Here is a 21,140-nt window from a genome sequence, read left to right as displayed (position 1 = left end):
CATGGTATGGTTACCGCTAAACATTTTAGAGGTTTATAAAGGAGAGTAATTTTAAGGGCTTGTCTACAAAGGGATATGATTTGTAAAGCGCTCTAATGTGCTCTGCCCACTGCCTCATGCAGACCCTGATTTAGCACTCTAAAAGGTACCTAGTTCATGTTCTTCAGTTAATAGTAAATTACTTGCAATGAATTTCCCATATGAAGCACATACAACCTTCTTTCTAACACTTACACTTCATCTTTACAAGACAGATTGCTAAACAAAACAGGGTGTGCAGTAGACAAGACTCTTGCCAAGTGTTCTCTGCTGTCCATAAGTCAATAGCATATGCCATGGAAGTCTTCCCTCTTCAAAGCAAGCACTCTTAGGGACAGTGCCGGCTCCAGCTTTTTGGCCGCCCCAAGCGGCGGGGAAAAAAACACCAAAAACAAAAAATAACAACCTAACAACCCGATCGAGCTGCCGCCGAAAAGGAAAACAGCGAGTGAAGGACCTGCCACCGAATTGCCACTGATCTGGAGCGAGCCGATTGAGCTGCTGCCGCCGAACCAGACGTGCCACCCGGACAACGGACGCACTGCCGCCCCTTTCTATTGGCCACCCCAGACACCTGCTTCCTTCACGGGTGCCTGGAGCCGGCCCTGCTTAGGGAGATGGCGGATACAGTTTAGAAGAAAAGTCTTAAGAAAAACTGCCATACATTAGGGTTGGGCATTTGACCAGTCCAAAAATGACTGGTCAACTAACTGGTCATATATTGTTAATGTCAAAAACGGTCAAATATTTTAAAGCATTAATTTATTAGAACAGTAACAGTAACAAAAAAGAGTAAGACTTTATGGTCTCCAATAGGCTTACCCTTAAATACTGACATCTAATTACAAAAACAATTTTTTAGCTGAGAGTTATTTTAACTCAAAAAAAAATGTGAAATACAATTAAATGAAACTCTCAAAAAATGACATTATCATGCAATTCAAAGGTGAGCTGCTGCCTACATCAGGGTATTTTTTCTGGAATATTTGACTGTGGACAAATAGGTGATCAACTCACCTGACATTATTTGACAGATCAATTGACCAGCTTGCCAAGCCTACCATAAACTACCCTGCTTCAACAAATGCTGGGAAAAAGCTTAATCACTCCAACAAACTCTCTGAAGCATTCCTGGTCCATTCGAATGCGACTTCAATCCCCTCCATAGTTGAAGACTATTCTATCACCCTTGACCTCACTGTTATGTTTAACAGTGTAGTTTTAAAAGACTGCCGTCAGTAGTCTCTTTTTTGGACTCTTGAGGACAGCTGCACCTCAGACACTAGATCAGTCACTAGAGCACAAGGTTCAACTCTTCCTGCTTTACTGATTCCATCCTTAAAAAGGGAGCTCAGAACTCATTTCTTCTGTGCTGCTTCCAATGATGAAGTCCTCAACCAGTTCAACCAGCACTTTATGCCTTTCCTACTATCCACACAAACTGACAAAGTAAGTTTCAGGGCTGTGGTTCTCAACCTTTACCATATATTACAACAGTTTTAAGCTCCTCCCTTAAAGAAAGGAAAGGTAATTGCCATCTCCTCTGGGCTTTCTCACAACCCCTATGTTAACATGCTGATGGTCGAGGGAATATTCACCCTTCAAGTGAACAGGTGATTTTATTTCTTAGTTTGCACTGAATATAAATTTCACTGGCTCAGGGGCTGCCACACTGAAGGGCAACAGAAGGCAGATTTTTAGTGATCACAACTCTGACTGAATTTCCACAGGGAAGGCACTACCCTTTGGACCTTGTCAGTGGAATCCAGAACCAGAAATAATAGTTTAAAATAATAATTAGAAAAAAATTTCAAAAAAGTTTAAGCATCGTTGTATAGCATTCTTATTTACCAATATTTGAACAAGGGAGATGTGCTTAAATATACAAAGTACTTGTGACAAAATACATTTTGAACATACGTGCACAGTTAAGATTAGTAGTACATATAACTGCAAATGCTGCATAAAAAAGAAGCTATAAGACGTGGGGGAGGAAAGAAATGTCATGAAATGGATTTGCATGTAATTCTCCAACCCAGGGAAATGGATCAGTAGAGGGAGGCACTTTACAGCTACTATTCCAGCCTTGGAGCTTCAGATAACCCTGGGGCATCTATCTTCCCCAAAGGGATAGGCGGTAGATCTGGAGATCCGTTGGCCATGCTTCAATTTCTACAATGTGGTATGGGAAGCCACTGCAATCCACAGTACACAGGAGGTGCTGAATCTTTGACTGGGTTCTCCAAATCCTGATACCTCTATTTGCAAGAAGACCACATGGGTTCCACTGTGGTTACCTATTGTGCCAACAGATGAAAACGCAAGTATTTAGACCGGGGTAGGCAACCTATGGCACATGTGCCGAAGGCGGCACACGAGCTGATTTTCAGTGGCACTCACACTGCCCGGGTCCTGGCCACCAATCTGGGGGGGCTCATTATTTTAATTTAATTTTAAATGAAGCTTCTTAAACATTTTAAAACCCTTATTTACTTTACATACAACAATAGTTTAGTTATATATTATAGACTTATAGAAAGAGACCTTCTAAAAACGTTAAAATGTATGACTGGCACGCGAAACCTTAAATTAGAGTGAATAAATGAAGACTCGGCACACCACTTCTGAAAGGTTGCCTACCCCAATTTAGACCAAGAGAAGATTTTAGTTTCATTTCTGCTAGATGAATTTCATTTTCAGATTTGATTTGGAGTGTAGTAGAACCCCTATTTTACGAACTAACTGGGGACTTAGACGTTAATAAAAATAAAAAAATTCATAAAATTGAACACCACATTACAAAAGATATGGTGCATAAGTTGCAGTATGGTCACTGCATCTTTTTTGTCTTGTCTTTTGGAGTATTGGAAATTGCTTTGCAATGGGGTGTGAAGACACTGGAACATGATGGGATGTCAATTTGTTTTTCATCAACATCACCTGCATTATGTGATTTTCTCACACGCACACACCCACACACCCACCCACCCCCCATCAGGAAAAATGGTTCATATAGCTGGTCATATATAAAACAGTTTTTGTAAAATCAGGATTCTATTGTAGTTCAAAACAAAGGGTTTTACACACATTTCTTTTGGTTTACCAATCCACCACAAACAGTTCATTGAATTGGTGACTGAAAAACTACAGAAATTCTCTTCCTCCACCCCTTCCCCAAAATCATGTGGAACTATAAATCTCCCCTTAAAAATAAAATTACTTGCTCTCTTATTTACCGTGATAATTTGAGGAATCTGTCCATGTACAATTTATTAATTCTGTTTTAGGTTGTGTTCTCCATATGTTTAAGCCCTTATGACTATATGGCAGTCAGCTTACTAGACAGAGCACTGGACCAAGGCACCAGAGACCTGGGATCAATTCCTGGCTCTGACAATAGTCTACTGGGTGACCTTGGGCAAGTCACTTCCTTCCCTGCAACTCACTTTCCCAATTTGTAAAATGGGTATAATGATACTGACCACCTTTGTAAAGCACTCTAAGATCTACTGATGAAAACTGCTGTACAAGAGCTAGATTTTATCATCTGCACCATATCCCTGCCTGAGTGGTGCGCCTTACTGTCTCTGAATAGGATGATTGTTAAAGACCATCAAAATCTAAACCTGAATAGATTTTGCCCAAACAAATGGGAAGGCTGAAACCTTAAAGAATCAGTTAAACCCAGCTTGTCTGCAGGGAAGGAGAAGAGCAGCAGAACTTCTCCAGGATAGGAACAAAGACTGAGGTAAAGCCCTTTAAAAACAGAGGCTGAGAACCAGAAAGGATAAAAAACAGTAATTTTTTCTTTAAATTAAAATCCAGATTTAATTTTAAATAGTTATTTTAAAAAATGGTAATTGACAGCGTACGTTAAGGCCTAAACTTGTTAAAATCATTTAAATTAAATACAAAAAATAGAAAGCAGTACGTTTGCTGCCAAGTTTTAAAGTTAAACCAGTGAAAATGTGGAAGTCATTGGCCAATCACCTGTAACCAGAGTTTGCTGAAGTGCTATACGAGCTTTTGATAGCAGCTTCTTCTGCAGGTGCAGAAAGAATATTTTCTTAATTTCAGTGTATTCAGCTACTTCAACTCAATGATTAATTAATGCAAAGTTAAACTGGGAGCTGAAAAAAAGCGGGCAAGTTTTTTCCATTTCTAATCTATGAATACAAACTATGTGCAAAGGGATGTGACCTACTAGTTCTAAAATATTGAAAGATATGGTCATCAGAAATCAGTTCCATTAACCACTAAATGCTTCCTTTAAATAAACTACTAAATACTTCCTTTTATAAATGCAAAACATGTTTTGATGAACTGTTTTTCTTATGCAGCAAGCACATTTAAGGTAGTTTTATTTAATTAAAAAACTAAATGCTGTTCTGGTGAATTGAATTGAATTTCCATCCATATTTGGCACAATTTGACACAAATCACAAGTAAAAAATTAATCATCTAGTAAGAAATGCATCATTTATTTTCTAACATCATGACAAACATAACAGTTAATCTGAAAAAATGCAAGTTAAACTGAAGGAAGCAGACTGAAGAGGTCAGAGATGATTTCGGAGGAGACGATCTGAGCTGAAGGAGTGTGCTCCAACAGAGTGGATTTGGAACCCTGAAAGGATACTGACCCAAATCCCAAAAAATGCTCAAGAGTGATGAGGAAACTGAGGCAGAAATGCTGTACAAGAGTTTCTGATTTTGCATGCATCTTTATATCTCTTGTGCTGTATAAAGTGAAGAAAAGTGATTTTAGAAATTATTTTCCAAAGCCTGTATCTATTTGCTTCAACTATCACATGTCTATGAAGCTGTTATAAACCACAGTGCCCAGAAGGGTGGAATTCTGGGAAAGGGTGTGCTTAAGCTACTGGGATGTCTTGGTAGGTGATCACTGATCTTGGGGTCCCACTTCCAGAAGGGGTACCAGAGTCCATGCCCAGAGAGCATGCTGGACAGGCCGGTACCAAAGACAGACTGTGTCTACACTACGAGCAAGGGGTGTAATTCCCAACTGACATTCACATACTCTCATCTGAGCTAGCATGCTAAAAACAGTAGTGTAGCTGCAGTAGCACAGGAAGCAGCGACCCAGGCTCGCCACCCCGAGCACATACCTGCACAGATCAGGTGGCTTTGTACTCAGGGCAGCCAGCCCATGCCACCGTTGCCTGTTGTACCATGGCTATGTTACTATTTTTAGTGTGCTAGCTCAGATGAAAGCTAGTACAGAATATGACTATACAAGCTGGGAATACCATCCCTAACTAGTAGTGTAGCTGTAGCCTCAGTGGCTGAAGCCTACTAGTGACTAAGGGGAGTTTAAAAGCCCACAGATCCACTGTTTGGATACAAATACAGCAGCCTGGTGAGTGTCCAGCAAGGGGACCTCAATCAGGTCTGCAACATTTATTATCCAGTTCCTTCTCAACCCCATATATTTTTCTGCCAATCTCTTCTGCTACTTCAATCCAGAATTTCTTCCCTCATTCTCTGATTCCCCATTCTTTTTATTTACTCTTCTTCAAAGAATGCACAGCCCTTTGGCAACTTTATAGACGTGGGGAAGAGAGAGATGGACCATTCAGGTCCGAAGCAATATCTAACCAAAGCCAAACAACTTTATAACTTAGTCTTTCAAGGAAATCTTACTTTGGGTCTTGTTAAACTCCTACTTGGGTTAGCTGGTGATCAACAGTGCTTAGGTCTGATCTGGTTTAAAGTTTCCCCACTAAAAGATGAATCTATTGTCAAGGAATCAAAACTTTTTTTTTTTTTTTTAAACAATCAAAATCACTCCAGGTTGAAACTTGGCAGACAAGTTCCCAGATCTAGACCAAAACAGAAAACTTTACAAAAGTTGAACCAGTATGATTTAGTGGGTAAATATAGATATGTTTCATATTGATTCAGACAAAGTATTTAGATGAAAAGAGTGCATTTTCCTTCCTCTCATTAAAATGTCTTTAGATGTGACATTGCTTCAACTGAAGAACTGCTGTTCAAACAGTGAAGGTATATAGTAGTATCCACAGCCCACAGTGAGCATCAACAAAAGAGGAACTATAAACCTTAAGGGGTTTTATCCTCCTCTCTCTGTAGGACAGCATTATATCCAGTAAGGATTGGTGTAAGAAGTATTTACAGAAACTGCAATCTGCTTAATCAACGATCTTCCTGAACTGAAGAATCTTGCCAGAAAGGCAAAAGTAACACTTCACCATAGACAAGTGATATGAAAAGTAGTGGGCTTCACCACAAAAAGAGAGTCATTAATGGCAGTAATCCATTGAGAGTCACTGTTTCAGGCAACTAAATGTTTCTGCTTAAGTCAAGAAACCTCTTGTATTCTTTTAGCCTTGTATTACAAAATATGGGGGAGAAAGTTACTATGAAAAGTTGAAACAACGAGAAGTTCTTGTGGCACCTTAGAGACTAAAATTAATTTGGGCATAAGCTTTTGTGGGCTAGAACCCACTTCATCAAATGCATGAAGTGAAAAATACAGGAGCAGGTATAAATACATGAAAGGATGGGGGTTGCTTTACCAAGTGTGAGGTCAGTCTAACGAGATAAATCAATTAACAGTAGGATACCAAGGGAGGAAAAATAACTTTTGAAGTGGTAAGAGAGTGGCCCATTACAGACAGTTGACAAGAAGGCGTTAGTAACAGTAGGGAGAAATTAGTATTGGGGAAATTAAGTTTAGGTTTTGTAATGACCCAACCACTCCCAGTCTTTGTTCAGGCCTAATCTCATAGTATCCAGTTTGCAAATTAATTCCCGTTCTGCAGCTTCATCTTGGAGTCTGTTTTTGAAGTTTTTTTGTTGAAGAATTGCGACTTTTAGGTCCGTTATTGAGTGACCAGAGAGACTGAAGTGTTCTCCTACTGGTTTTTGAATGTTATGATTCCTGATCTCAGATGTGTCCATTTATTCTTTTGCGCAGAGACTGTCCGGTTTGGCCAATGTACATGGCAGAGGGGCATTGCTGGCACATGATGGCATATATCACATTGATAGATGTGCAAATGAATGAGCCCCGATGATGTGGCTGATGTAGTTAGGTCCTAAAATGGTGTTGCTGTAAATTAATATCTCAGTAAAACAAATTAAATAATTAAACATTCTGTGGAGAGTGTTAAGGTATAAGGGCAAGAACTGGACCAAAGTACAGATGTTTATATGGTGGACTGGACGCAGCTGGAGGGGAGAGAGAGAGAGAGAGAGAGAGAGAGAGAGAGGCTTTTTTGTAGAGCTTATGGCTAAAGAAAACTTTCCAAAGACAAAGCAAATGTAATTGATTTACTGCTGTCTTCTTGAGTCTTCAGATGCACCGCTCCAGTGCAGCTGCAACAGGTTCACAAGCAGAAACGAAGTGAAAATTAACCAAACTCTTGTCAGTTCTCAGTGGGCACAGTAAAAGTGAAAAGAACGGAGTCACTTTCATTCATTTGCCACTTAGGAAAGCTAGCGCCACCGTTCAGTGGGGTGGGAGGAACTAAAAAATGAAGGCTGCAGGGAACTGGTATAGCAGCAGAAATACAACCACTACAGCAGTCAAAAACCTGATGGAAGAAGAGAGTTCCCTTGAATGGTGGGATCTCTGAAGCTTTCATATCCACCTGCAACTGATCTATCTAGTCCTGAATGCCTATTTGATACCTACCTCCTTTAAAAAGCACTCTGAGAACTACTGATGAAAAACAAATTCGTATTAGTAAACTGCATGAATGGGAGTGGGCAGGAGTGACTATAACTACAGTAGAGAAGTTAAAGGAGGAGAATAAAAGAAAATATGGGAAAGGGTTGAGAACACAATGTAGGGAAAGAAATGAGAGAGGGAAAAAAGAAAACAAAAGATACACCATGATTTTTAAAAAGTGAAAGGAAGAAGCAGAGTTCTTCAGGCAGAAATAGAAAAAAAAAAATGTCAAGATGAAACAGGTATGGTTCCTGAAACAACTCAGCAAATGTTTTGTTTAATTTTACCAATAAATATTTATTCATATATTCCAAGGCAAGAAGAGATCATTGTGATCACCTAGTCCGACCTCCTGCATAACACAGATCATGGAATCTCTCCAAAATAATTTCTAGAGCACATCTTGGTTTGAAAGTTGCCAGTGACTGAGAATCCACCATGATCCTTTGTAAATTGTTCCAATGGTTAATATCCTTACTGGTAAAAATGTACCCCCACCCCCCACTTCCCCTCATGCAGAAGAGAAATATTTATTGAACAGTTCTGCTTCTTTTGCATCAATACTGATAATTCTACCATTTCCATTTATTAATAGACAAACTATTGTTAGCATTCTTTTTGTTCCCAATACACTTCAACATTTTATTGTCCTTAACTCTGCTGGCCACAGATTTCTCCTTGTGTCCCTTAGCTTCCCTTATTTTTCTACAACTCCTAGCTTCTGATTTACATTCAGTATCATCAACCTCCCCTTTCTTCCATTTCTTTTTTTTTTATATATATCTATATATATATCTATATATCTATATATCTATATACATATATAGATAGATAGATAGATAGATAGATATAGAGAGAGAGAGAGCGCGCGCGCGCACGCTTTCACTGCCCCTCTAAAAAAAGATATTTTTTAAACTAATACAGTCTTCTCCCTCGATAGTGGGTTTGTGGCTTTTGGGGCATCTTGTAAAGTTCTTAAACAGTTCAATTGTTATTTACATTATTCTGATTAAATTCTTCCTCCCAACTGATTTGGCTCAATTATTTTCTGCTTTGTGAGACTGGCCCTTTTAAAGCACCATTTTTATTTTTTTTTAAACTAGTCTGGCCTTTATTCTTCTTGCACATTATAAATTTGATCAAGTCATGATCATCTGTACCTAAGCTACCATTAATTTTTAGTTGTGACAAGATCCTTATCTGTCAAGACAAAGTCTAATATATAATTCCCCTGTATTGGCTGCAACATTTTTTGAGTTAGGAAATGGTCATATATTAGGTTTAGAAATTCCAAGCATATTTTAGTATTGGTAGCATGAGACCTTCACAGCATGTCATTGAAGTCCCCCATGATCACACAGTGTTTTTTCCTCCACATATTACAGATAGCTGCGTAAGGAGGTGGTCATCCTAAGTGTTATTTGGTGGTCTGTAGCAGACACCAACTAACATACAGTCTTGTGCTTTGTGTGTTACAACATTGATCCATAAGCATTCAAGATCATTTTCCTCTGAGTCGTCAGTGACTCGGAAACAGGTAATGCCATTTTTGACAGAGTGCAACTCCCCCTCCCCTTTTGCCTATTCCATCCTTCCTAAATAGGCAATCACCATTGATTTTAACATTCCAGTTATGCAAATCATCCCACAAGGTTTCAGAAACACCAGCTAGATCAAATTTATGCTAATAAACAAGCAATCCCAAATCCTAATGTGTTATCCAGGCTCCTCGCCTTTGTGTAAAGGCAATTAAAGAACTTATTCTTTTTATGTCCTTTTGTTTGCTTGATTAATTTTGTTCTCAACATCTTGATTTTGTGCTAAGTTAGTGCTCATATCATCCTTCTTCTTACCCTTCCTTTTTGCTGTTAGTTTAATGCCTGCCTGACTACTCTTGTCAGCCTGTCCCCAAGGAGATTCGTTCCTCTTCTACTGAGGTGCAGGCCATCCATCCAAACTATACAGACCCGTCTCCCCATAGAAGGTGGACCAATGTTAAACAAAACCAAAACACTTCACCTTATACCACTTACCTAGACAACAGTTCACTTCCAGAATCTTCTGCATTGACTTCCTTCGCTCATAAGGTAGGAAAGATCTCAGAGAAGAATGTCCAAACTTTCTTCTTCGGCATGATTTTCAAGTTCCCGGAGTCATCTATTATCTGTGAGATAGTCCACGATGCAGTGTCGTTAATGCCGACATGAACCATCACCAATGGATCCTTGCCAGTCTACTTCACAAGCCTATCAAATCTTAGAGCAGCATCTCTTGTCTTGGCTCCAGGAGGATAGCACACTGTCCTGTCATCTGCATATTTTGTTCCTTGCAAAAAGTTCTTTTGATTCATCTGGGTACTGAATACCCTACAAGGATCATTTATCTTCCTTTTATGGTTGGAGACCTCTGTGGGCAAGCCTGATTTTCTTACAGATTGGGCCAAGCTGTCATCCACAGGTACGTCCCGTACCTCTCTCCATTCCCTTCAACAAGCTGAATCTTGAGAGATATCTTCCACAGTTTCCAGGCTGAAGTCCTGGTATTAATTGGAAACTTCTAGCTCTGTGGACTTATTCTTAGTTCTCTTCTCTCTGGTGGGCACAGCCTGCCCATCTTCACCTGTCTTCATGACCTTTTGCCTCTGGTAGTTACGAATTGCCAAGCCTCTTCTCTGACTCCTTGGTGACCAGTTCCTTTCCTCCTTGAACTTGGGGGACAGATGTCTCCTGAACCTGGCTGGCAAGGAACTCCTCAGCTTCTCTGATTCTCAGCATCATCTCTACTAGCCCCTCCAATCCAACAATTTTTTTCCTCCAGCACACAACCACCAACCTGCACTTCATATACAGGAAGTCCCTTCTGCCTTCAGGCAGGAAATAAAATATGGCACATGCATTGCAGGTCACCACCACTGTTCCCTTGCTGACCTTCTTGAAATCAGAGATGAACCTCAAAGGCAAGCCTCACACACTTCCTCTCTCAACTCCCTCCAAAACCCTCCTGTAAGCTGCCTATGTTCACGGCTCTTGAGTTTGCTTCTAGTAAGTGACTTTTCATACCAAGTCTCCTTGCTTAGCTCAATTCAGCTTCAGCGCTCACCACCAGGGAGCAATGAACTACTTAGAGGCTTCAAACAGCAGGGATGATCAAAGTTCCAAGGGTCAGAGCCACATGGCCCTTAACAAAAACACCAAACAGTCATCTCAGGGGTCTACAGCCCAACTACACAGTCTGTATGCAGAAAACAGCCAAACAATCCACCAATATATACTTCCACACGCAGTCCATAGTTATGCCCTCCAAAACTCTACCATTAACAGAGACAGCTAACAGGAAAGTTAAATAATATGTTACTATTAAATATTAAGTACAATAAGCAGTTCACAACTGCCTTATTCTTTTAGATTACAGGGAAATTGGCTCTCATAGAAGGTAAGGCAGCACAGGATTTTCACCCTGACTAGTATGTTTAACCATAGGGCTTGGTGTCATCTGGTAATTTTCTCAAGACCTCTGGTACATAATTGATTTCACTCAATGAAGAGAGTGACAACTGTAGTGCTCCTTAAAAGAAATGGAGGCAAAAAAAGCATGTTAACTTAGAATAGCAAATAAGCGTGATATCACCATGCTTGTGAAGACAAACCAAGAAGAAACTAGTTGTCTCTATTTTCAAATATCTTCCTATCTCAAAATTGCTGTAAAACTAATCTTACTTAAAATGTAGTAGTGGGGGGGGGGGTTGTTTGTTTTTAAGATAACACCTAAAAAATGACTTTATAAAATGTTTGACTATGACCCTGAAACTTGATAATTTCAGGGGCTATTTCTTTTCTAACTATATGTATGTACAAATGGTAAAGTTTAAGAGGCACTGTTAAATACTTTATAAAAGTCACTTTTTAATCTTTATTTTAGGGAGGGCTAGTAGCATCATCTCCTAAGGTTGCATTATACTTTTCACTGTAAGACCCTGCTTTCAGTTACTTTTAACTTTGCCACTTAATTGTTTGGGCTGACATTTTCCCTGGTGGGTGTCCACCTAAGAGTGAATTTTGTTGGAAGATTTCAGCCAGAATGATTCTTCCATTTTTGAGAATACGGCTATGGGGAAAAAAAGACATCTTTCTCAGGTTAAATTACGGTGAGCTTTTCTTTGCACAGTTGTAGTGACCCCATGCTTTAGGGCAGGAACTTGAAATTTGGCAAGAGGTGGCATGTGTGTCAGGGATGTACCTTTTGTTCTCTCTGAAAATCCACACAAATTTGGCCAAGATGTACATCTTTGAAAAAGCTCAGTTTGCACATGCTTCAGAAAGACTGATTTTAACTGCCAAAATCACCAAAGATTTCATCCATACTCAAGCCTCTCTCAGCAACAAGGACTGACAAGACAGTACATGCACCATCCCCACAGAGCAACTGAGCATACTCCAGCTCAGGGCTTCACGGATGAAGCTGGACTTTCTCTGTAATAGCTGCTCCAGATCTGGGTGAGGTCAGCACTGGAACTGAAAACAGGAATTCTGCCTCTTCTGTCCTCTAAATGATACCCCTGCAGGCATTCAAGCAACATGGACAAAGAAGCCATCTGATCCAAATGCAGAAGGACCAAAACTGGACTAGGAAGATGAACAAGAGTAGATTGGGACAAGGAGTCTGGTGAGACTGGGACTGAGGGGGTGGAGAGAAAACCTGGGATGGAGCCAGATGGGAAAGGATACAAAGCCAGGAAGGGGGCACAGGGGAGACTGGGAGCTGGTGGGAGGAGAGGCAAGGACTTGTTGGGCAAGAAGACAAACTAGACGCTAGGGGGAGGGGAATAATGAGACTGAACAAGGCACAGGAGGAGGGGGCAGGCCAGGACAAAGAACCAGCGTGAGGGGAACGGGAATCAGAGGAGACTGACAAGGAGCTGATATGCAAAAAAAGAACTGGACTGGCTGGGCAAAGAGACTGGAGCAAGGAGCTGGGGGGACGAGGGTTGGCGTGGGGTAGACTAAGACAAAGAACCAGCGTGATGGGGGAGGCAAGAGAGAGACTGGACAAAGAGCTGGGAAAGAGAACTGGGGCTGACTGGGTATGGGTGTGGGGGGAAGAGGGGGAGAGAGACGGCATGAGTTGGAATTTGGGACTTGGACATCAAACCAGGGTGGATCAATGAAGTTTTTATTTAAAACTGATTTTTTTGATAAAAAAGGTTTTCTCCTCAAAAAGCAATCTAAAAATAGTTTTAATTAAGATACATTATAGCTCAAAGATATCTCATCATGGAATAGGGATTATACAGTCTAATTCTATAGTATGAGACAATATATTCATGTAATGTTTAAGAAAAGTTTTGTAAATGAGTTCCAATAGTTCATGGATTAGGGACCCAATTTTCATAGAATATCAGGGTTGGAAGGGACCTCAGGCGGTCATCTAGTCCAACCCCCTGCTCGAAACAGGACCAATCCCCAACTAAATCATCCCAGCCAGGGCTTTGTCAAGCCTGACCTTAAAAACCTCTAAAGAAAGAGATTCCACCACTTCCCTAGGTAACCCATTCCAGTGTTTCACCACCCTCCTAGTGAAAAAGGTTTCCCTAATATCCAACCTAAACCACCCCCACTGCAACTTCAGACCATTACTCCGTGGTAGCAGATGACAGAACAAGGAGAACAGTCTAGAACCATCCTCTTTGGAACCCCCTTTCAGGTAGCTGAAAGCAGCTATCAAATCCCCCCTCATTCTTCTTTTCTGCAGACTAAACAATCCCAGTTCCCTCAGCCTCTCCTCACAAGTCACATGCTCCAGCCCCTAATCATTTTTGTTGCCTTCCGCTGGACTCTTTCCAATTTTTACACATCATTCTTATAGTTGTGGGGCCCAAAACTGGACACAGTACTCCAGATGAGACCTCACCAATGTCAAATAGAGGGGAATGATCACTCCCTCCATCTGCGGGCAATTCCCCTACTTATACAGCCCAAAATGCCATTAGCCTTCTTGGCAACAAGGCACACTGTCGACTCATATCCAGCTTCTCATCCACTGTAACCCCTAGGTCCTTTTCTGCAGAACTACTGCCTAGCCATTCGGTCCCTAGTCTGTAGCAGTGCATGGGATTCTTCCATCCTAAGTGCAGAACTCCGCACTTGTCCTTGTTGAACCTCAGATTTCTTTTGGCCCAATCCTCTAATTTGTCTAGGTCCCTCTATATGCTATCCGCACCCTCCAGCCTATCTACCACTCCTCCCAGTTGAGTGGCATCGGCAAACTTGCTGAGGTGCAGTCCACGGCATCCTCCAGATCATTAATGAAGATATTGAACAAAACCGGCCCCAGGAGCACTCCGCTTGATACCAGCTGCCAACTAGACATGGAGCCATTGATCAGTACCCATTGAGCCCGACGATCTAGCCAGCTTTCTATCCACCAACACAAATACTATGGCTCTGATGTTAGGAAGTATAGTGCATGGGCAGGCACCTGACCCTCCATACCACATTTTCCAGGATTAGGCCTATAATTAATCTTTTTTAACATGCCTTTTTATTAGATCAAATTTTAAAAACATACACTAGAAATTGTTACAGAAGCCTTGTTGCATTAAATTATACTTTAAGAGATTTATTCCTTCAGTGGAACTTATTTTGTAATAACTATTCATTAATATATTACTGCATATATTCAATCATAAGCTGGTTCATTTATAAGCCAACACCTCCCTTCCCCCCCCCCCCCAAAAATGGATAAGTAAAAATGGAAATTTTTTATGACCCATTCATAAGCTGACCCTATAATTCAGGGGTCGGCAAACTTTGGCTCTCGGGCCATCAGGATAAGCCACTGGTGGGCCGAGACGGTTTGTTTACCTCGAGCGTCTGCAGGCACGGAGGTAAACCTAAGTCAGTATTGGTGTTCCACACGATGTGAATAGGTGTTCCGTGAAAGAATCGTAATTTTAAAAAAGAGTCTTTAAATTTTTTTTAATTTTAAATTTGGCATATTTGAAGCATAGTTTACAACTCTTTGAATGACTGACTATAATTTAACATTAAACTCTTTTTCCGGTTATTGATAGATCTCGTATTGAATATCATGGCGTAAAGAGAACGAGACACACAAGCATGTTGACATCTACCCCTTTCGGGCACTTTTCAGTTAGTGACGTTGTACCCCTTCCGCTCGAGGCTGCGTGAACTGCAGCGGTATGCACACACCATGTTGAATATAACATTCACTCAACACATTCAAACCTGTGGGCCTTTACCGTGTGTGCGATAAGCACAACTAAACTAGCTTCACTCAAAACAATGTAAATATTTGTGACAAACAAAATTTGACAAGAATCAGTATTTCTAAATATTGTTACTAAACCTAATCACCATGGATTTGTGGCTAAAAGAAGGAACTTTGAAACGAAAAGCAAGTTCTTCTGATACTACAACTGTGGCCGAAATAAACGAGCAAAATATTGTGACACTTCAAAGTGAGGATGAACAATCGCAGTCTTTTGTTGCCGAAAAATCTGTTAGTACTAGTGAATTATCGAAGGTGAAAGAATTTCCACCGAAGTATATCAAAAACCAAGAAGCAGGTGTTAAAAGTCCGAAACAAAAGTATGATGAAAGTTATTTGTCTTTCGGTTTTATGTGTGTTGGAAATAAAGATGTCCCTGATGCACAGTGCATCAAAATACTAGCAAACAGTTCATTGGCTCCTGCTAAACTTCGTAGGCATTTGGAAACCAAGCATGCTGAATACAAAGACAAAGATATAAAGTTTTTTTCAAGAGGCAGTGTGACTCACTTGGAAATTGTAAACTGTCAATGATTAAAATTGCATGCTAAGATAGACAACAAAAGTGCAGCAGAGGCATCTTATCGAGTAAGTTACCATATAGCGCTTGCCAGAGAAGCTCACACTATTGGAGAAACGCTTATCAAGCCTTGCGCGAAAGATATTTTAATGTGCATGTTGAGCGAGCAGTCTGGTAAAAAAAAAAAAATAAAATTGATGCTGTACAGTTGTCAAATAATACTGTTGCACGCCGTATTAAAGATCTTGCCGATGACATAGAAAAAGAGCTAGTTTGCCGACTGAAAATTTGCCATGAGTATTCATTGCAGCTAGATGAGTCCACTGACGTTTCAGGACTTGCTGCGCTACTAGTATTTGTCCGATACAGATTTAATATTATTATTGAAGAGGACCTGCTCTTATGTGAATCTCTGCAAAGCAACACGACTGGAGAAGAAATATTCAACTGCATCAACAATTTTATCAGAAAGCATGAAATTAGTTGGGGAAAACGTATTGATGTATGTACTGACGATGCTCGGGCAATGATCGGGAAGATGAAGGGAGCTGTAACGCGAAACTTAAGTGTGGCACCAGAAAGCACTAAGAGCCATTGTGTTCTACACAGACAAGCACTTGCAGTTAAAAAAAAATACCAGCATATCTGAAAATTGTGCTCTATGAAGCAGTACAAATGATCAATTTTGTCAAATCTCGACCACTTCAATCCAGGTTATTTAAAATTTTGTGTGAGGAAATGGGTAGTCAGCACAAAACGCTTCTTTTACATACGGAAGTGAGGTGGCTATCCAGAAGAAAAGTGCTTGTGAGGCTTTTTGAGCTTCATAGTGAACTACTGGTATTCTTCACTTCAGATAATTCCGGACGAAAATTTAATGACCATCTGACAAATTCCTCGTGGCTAATGAGACTTGCGTATCTTGCAGATATTTTTGCAAAATTAAAATGAAATTAATCTGTCGCTGCAAGGAAAGAATGTAACCATTTTTACTACAATGGATAAAATTTCGTCATTAAAAAAGAAATCGGAATTCTGGGCATCTTCTGTAGAACAGAATAACTTTGACTGCTTCCCTACAGTACACGAATTTCTGACTGAAATAAATTCTACAGTCTATGAAGAAGTTTCCAGCACCATTTTACAGTACTTACGTGACTTGCAGGCCTCTTTATTGGAATATTTTCCTACAACTACTGATGATAATGCTTGGGTTCGAAATCCGTCTGTAATTAAAGCCAAACCAGTCGGCTTTACTGCGCACAATTATAAAAGCCTAATTGACAATTTCTGACTCCGATTGGAAACAAAAGTTTAAGGATCTTCCCCTGAAAAATTTTTGGAGCAGCCTAATAGAAGAGTACCCTAATATGGCTAAACATGCAGTTCGAGTGCTCCTTCCTTTTGCTACAACTTATTTATGAGAGACAGGATTTTCGTATTATACTGCAACAAAAACCAAATATAGGAATAGACTTGATGCTGCGCCTGACATGAGGATTTAACTTTCCAGCATTATTCCTAATATTAAGCGAATGTATGATAGAAAAATGCAGAAACTCCAATCTCATTAAATCAAAATTTGTATTTCTGTTTATAAAAATAGATTTTTCTAGTAAAAATGTACTTTGGTGTTTGTATATATATAAAAACAGGTGTTTTTTTAAGTAGAACACTGTTTTTAATTTGGACTCTTGCACTACTTTATACACGCTTTCCAGTTAGAAATTTTTAGTTCAAGTTATTTTAAATTTGTATTTTTGCTTTGTTTTATAAAATAAAATATATTTGAGCATAAATAACAGTTTTTTATTTGAAAACCAAAGAACTACAAAATAATATTATAAGTGTTCCATAATAGGCTAAAAAGTGTTCCATGGCCAAAAAAGTTTGGGAAACGCTGATGTAAGTAAACAAAGTGTCCCGGCCTGCCAGAGCCTTACCCTGACGGGCTGGGACAGCAACTCGTGGAGAATTTGGGGGGGGGGGGGGGGGGAGAAGAGAAGCTGGGGGTCAGGGGAGTAACCCCTGTGACCACCCCCCACATGACCCCACCCCTAGCCTGGGGCCCCCACACTCTCCCCATCTCCTCCCTTCCCACCTTAGCTGGGGTGGGCCAGGGGAGGATGTCTCTCTGGCCTGACCGCAGCCTGCTCCGGCGGGCGGGGCGGGCAGCGCAGCCGCAGCCTGCCAACCCTGGAGCTGCAGCTGCTTCAGAGGCTGGGAGGAGAGCAGCATGGCCAGAAGCATGGCCCTGCCTCTTCCTTTCTGACTCTGCTGCCTCTCCTTGCCTCCCGTTCATAAGCCAACCCCCTTCTCTGATGCTTCCCTTTTTTACTAAAAAAAATTCGGCTTATGAACGAGTATATACGGTAATTACATTGCATTTTCCACCTTGGTATACGAGTAGTTTTATTTCTTCAAACTGCATTTGAAACAGGTCATGTACTTCTTTTTAATTAGTAGAGTATAAAGACAGACAGCGGAGGTTCATTCAGTTTACGCATGCAAAATTTAAGGCCACAAGATCAAATTCCATCCACAGGTACTATTTTGCAGGATGTACTGAAGGCACCAGTCACAATAAACAGGTTCAAAGTCTTAAGAGTTTAAAAATCTAAACTCTTAAATAAGAAACTTTAGCAAGTAATTCTTATTTGAATCATCAAGATTGGAAGAGTGATGGTATTATGAGAAGGTGCAAAATTCATAGTTTAGTTAAAGGAAAAGTCAGATCAAAGAAGATTTTAAGTTGTTTGTCAAGGGAATTTAAGAGAAGAGTAAGATATACTTTTATGGTTTAAAACCATTTAAAAATTTACTCCACTACATGGGACTAACAAAGAACCAATTTGTAAAAATTCATGAAGGAGTTATTTAGTAGCAAGCTGGCCAGAGGCAGAAACCATAATTTTTATAAAAAACGTGTCAGTTTTTGCTATAAGTACAGCCAGGATAAATACACAGTTATAATAGTCATCATGTATAGCATTCAACTTTCCTTCTTGGTCCTTGGAAGACAAATAAAAAAAAATTCTATTTCAATCCATAATGACTAAGCTTGGCAGGATTCAATATATTACAATTCAGTAACAAGCTTAATGAAATCTAGATTCAATAACTTACTTCATCTGAGCTGCATTTGTTTTTATGAAGTTGCCTCTGCAGATCCCTACTGTATCACTAAAAGAATGATGAATTGTGCTTCCTGATCTCAGGACAATTCTATAGCAGTTTAAATTATTAGGGATATATATGCTTCAAGCAGTGAACTGGGAGTTCCATTCAGTTATAAAGCCCATGCCCCTAATAAATCTGTTTTCTTTCCATTTGAGAATGTGGTCTTAAAACAGTCTTTCCTTTACTGTATAATTTGTTTAGCTTTACATTTTTATTAATCAGTATGTTTAAGCAGTTTAAATATAAATATAATTACAGCAGTAGTAGCTGATATCCAATCCTTCATTTCAGGCCAGTGCTAAGTGTGTTCTGGCTTTAGGCAATGTGATTAATAAGATTACATACTGGTCTATGATGGGAATTTAAAGAGCTTGAAATGCCTGGGAGGAAGGCATTTCCTTGTTCAGCTTTTATTCCCAGAGCAAGCAACACCTCAAGTTTATACTTTTAGAGAGAGAAGGCAAAGCAAACAAGGCTATTTCTAAAGGCTCAGAGTTTTGTATCTGAAACTGTCAAATCCTTCATCAAGAATACAAAGAAAAAAAATAGTTCCAGGACCTCATTTTAACCACATAAAGTCCGTGGTACCACTACCATCCTCTTCTCAAAAAGCTGTATTCCAAGGCCTCAAGATGCTCTGACAAATGTCTCCAAAAGGAATTCCAAGTTCATTAAACCAATCAAACGAAAGAGATGCTCATCTATTTGGATGTGCCCTGGTGCCATCTAACTTCTCTGATTAATAAAGACCCACTGATTGATATATTCAGTCCATCTCTTTGGCTGAAGGTGGAAATGGGGGAGAAAGAGTGGGAAAGAGAAGGCCATTTGAATTCTGCCATGTCCTCTCCTGAAAAGTTCATCTGGGCAACGTCTCAGAAATAATTACTCCTAAAACAGAGTTCAATAAAACTGCACCAGAATTTACCCCCTTTAAAAACTCTTCACTCCCTGACCCTGTATCAGAGAGATTACAATTTTTAAGAAAAGCAGAGAACTATCAGATCCAGAATGAATTTTCATATCAGATCATCATCAGGTCAGGTGCCCACTTAAACACCTCAGCTAGCCTATCTAACACAAATACTCTCAAGCCAGACCACCCATCAGTATCCTAGAGATGAGGGCAGGAGAACACTACAAAAAACTTCAAACCTTCCATGCTAGGGAATGAAAAGTCCTGATACTGTCAGACAATGCTACAGTTTTAGATGGGCATAAAGCAAAGGTGAGTACGAATCTTTTGGAACTTGATTCTGCAATAAGGACAACTGCCTTAACCAACAGTCTCACACAGAAAATTCATGCCTATCTCTCAAAATCTTTCAGATTCTGGTAAAGCGGAGGAAAAAAAGAGGGGACCACCACACATGCTTCTGTGTCAACCAAAAACTTCATAATCCAAATAGGCTACAGCCATAAACTTAAAACCAAAGGCATAATCCTCCCTGTGCAGTCAGGCATACTATTTTGGGGTGCAGTGAGGAGTGGAGCACAACTGTTTGCCCCTTTTTCCAGCCTTGAAATATCACCCTTTTCTTTACATTATCAACTGAAAATAGTGCATAATTATGTCATTTTAATGAGTTAAACACAGGCACAATCTTTGTTTCAATATACAAGTCTCAGACATTTTTACATTATTCTGCATTTCACTTTTTTGAAGGCCAATCTTTGTAGTACTTATGTACACATTTCGCATTATAGACAACAGTAGTATCAGGTTTGAGACCACAGGAAAGGAAAGAAAAATCTGAAGGAACAAATAAAACTGGGAAAAGAAAAATAAGTGAGGGAAATAACTGAAGCGGAGAAGGTAACATACAAATAGAAAGGAGAAGACTGCCTAGTACTTGTGATCTACTGACAGCACCCCTCATCCTCTGAACTGTCCCTGGGGAGGAAGAGTGATGGTTAAGCAATTTTAACAGCCCAACTAGTTGACAAAGAACAGCAATGAAAAGGTACAAAAAGGAAGCTGTGTAAAATCCCATCCTGGGTTGAAGTTTTAAACTGTCTAAAGTGGACAATAGATGCCAGGATGGTTGTTTTAAATCTATAACGTGAAATTTTTAAAATAAAGCATGAAACAGAATCAAATGAATTTTCAGAGTAGCAGCCGTGTTAGTCCACATAACCAGACAAGCCTGATGTTAGGGTGCCAATGCCTGAGATGATGGGGCGTCCAGGATTTCCAGGTTTATGGATCTTGGGTAGCAAATAGAATGTCCCTGGTCGGGGTTCTAGGCATGTGTCTGTACAGATTTGTTCCTGTGCTTTGTCAGGGAGTTTTTTTAGCAGATGGTGTAGTTTCTTTAGATAATCCTCAGTGGGATCAGAGGATAATGGCCTGTCACCTTCAGCCCCCAACTAAAACCTCTCCAGCGCATCATCAGA

The 21,140-nt window shown here is 40.0% G+C and overlaps 1 pseudogene; it reads left to right on the top strand.

Moving 5' to 3' along the window:
• The first annotated feature begins 15,130 nt into the window (after positions 1-15,130).
• LOC113406811 lies at positions 15,131-17,137 on the top strand (annotated as a pseudogene).
• The last annotated feature ends 4,003 nt before the right edge of the window (positions 17,138-21,140 follow it).

The sequence above is a fragment of the Terrapene carolina genome, unplaced genomic scaffold, assembly GCF_002925995.2.
Source record: "Terrapene carolina triunguis isolate 2854851 unplaced genomic scaffold, T_m_triunguis-2.0 Scaffold141, whole genome shotgun sequence".
Lineage (NCBI taxonomy): Eukaryota > Metazoa > Chordata > Testudines > Emydidae > Terrapene > Terrapene triunguis.
This window is presented reverse-complemented; position numbering and strand designations above follow the sequence as displayed.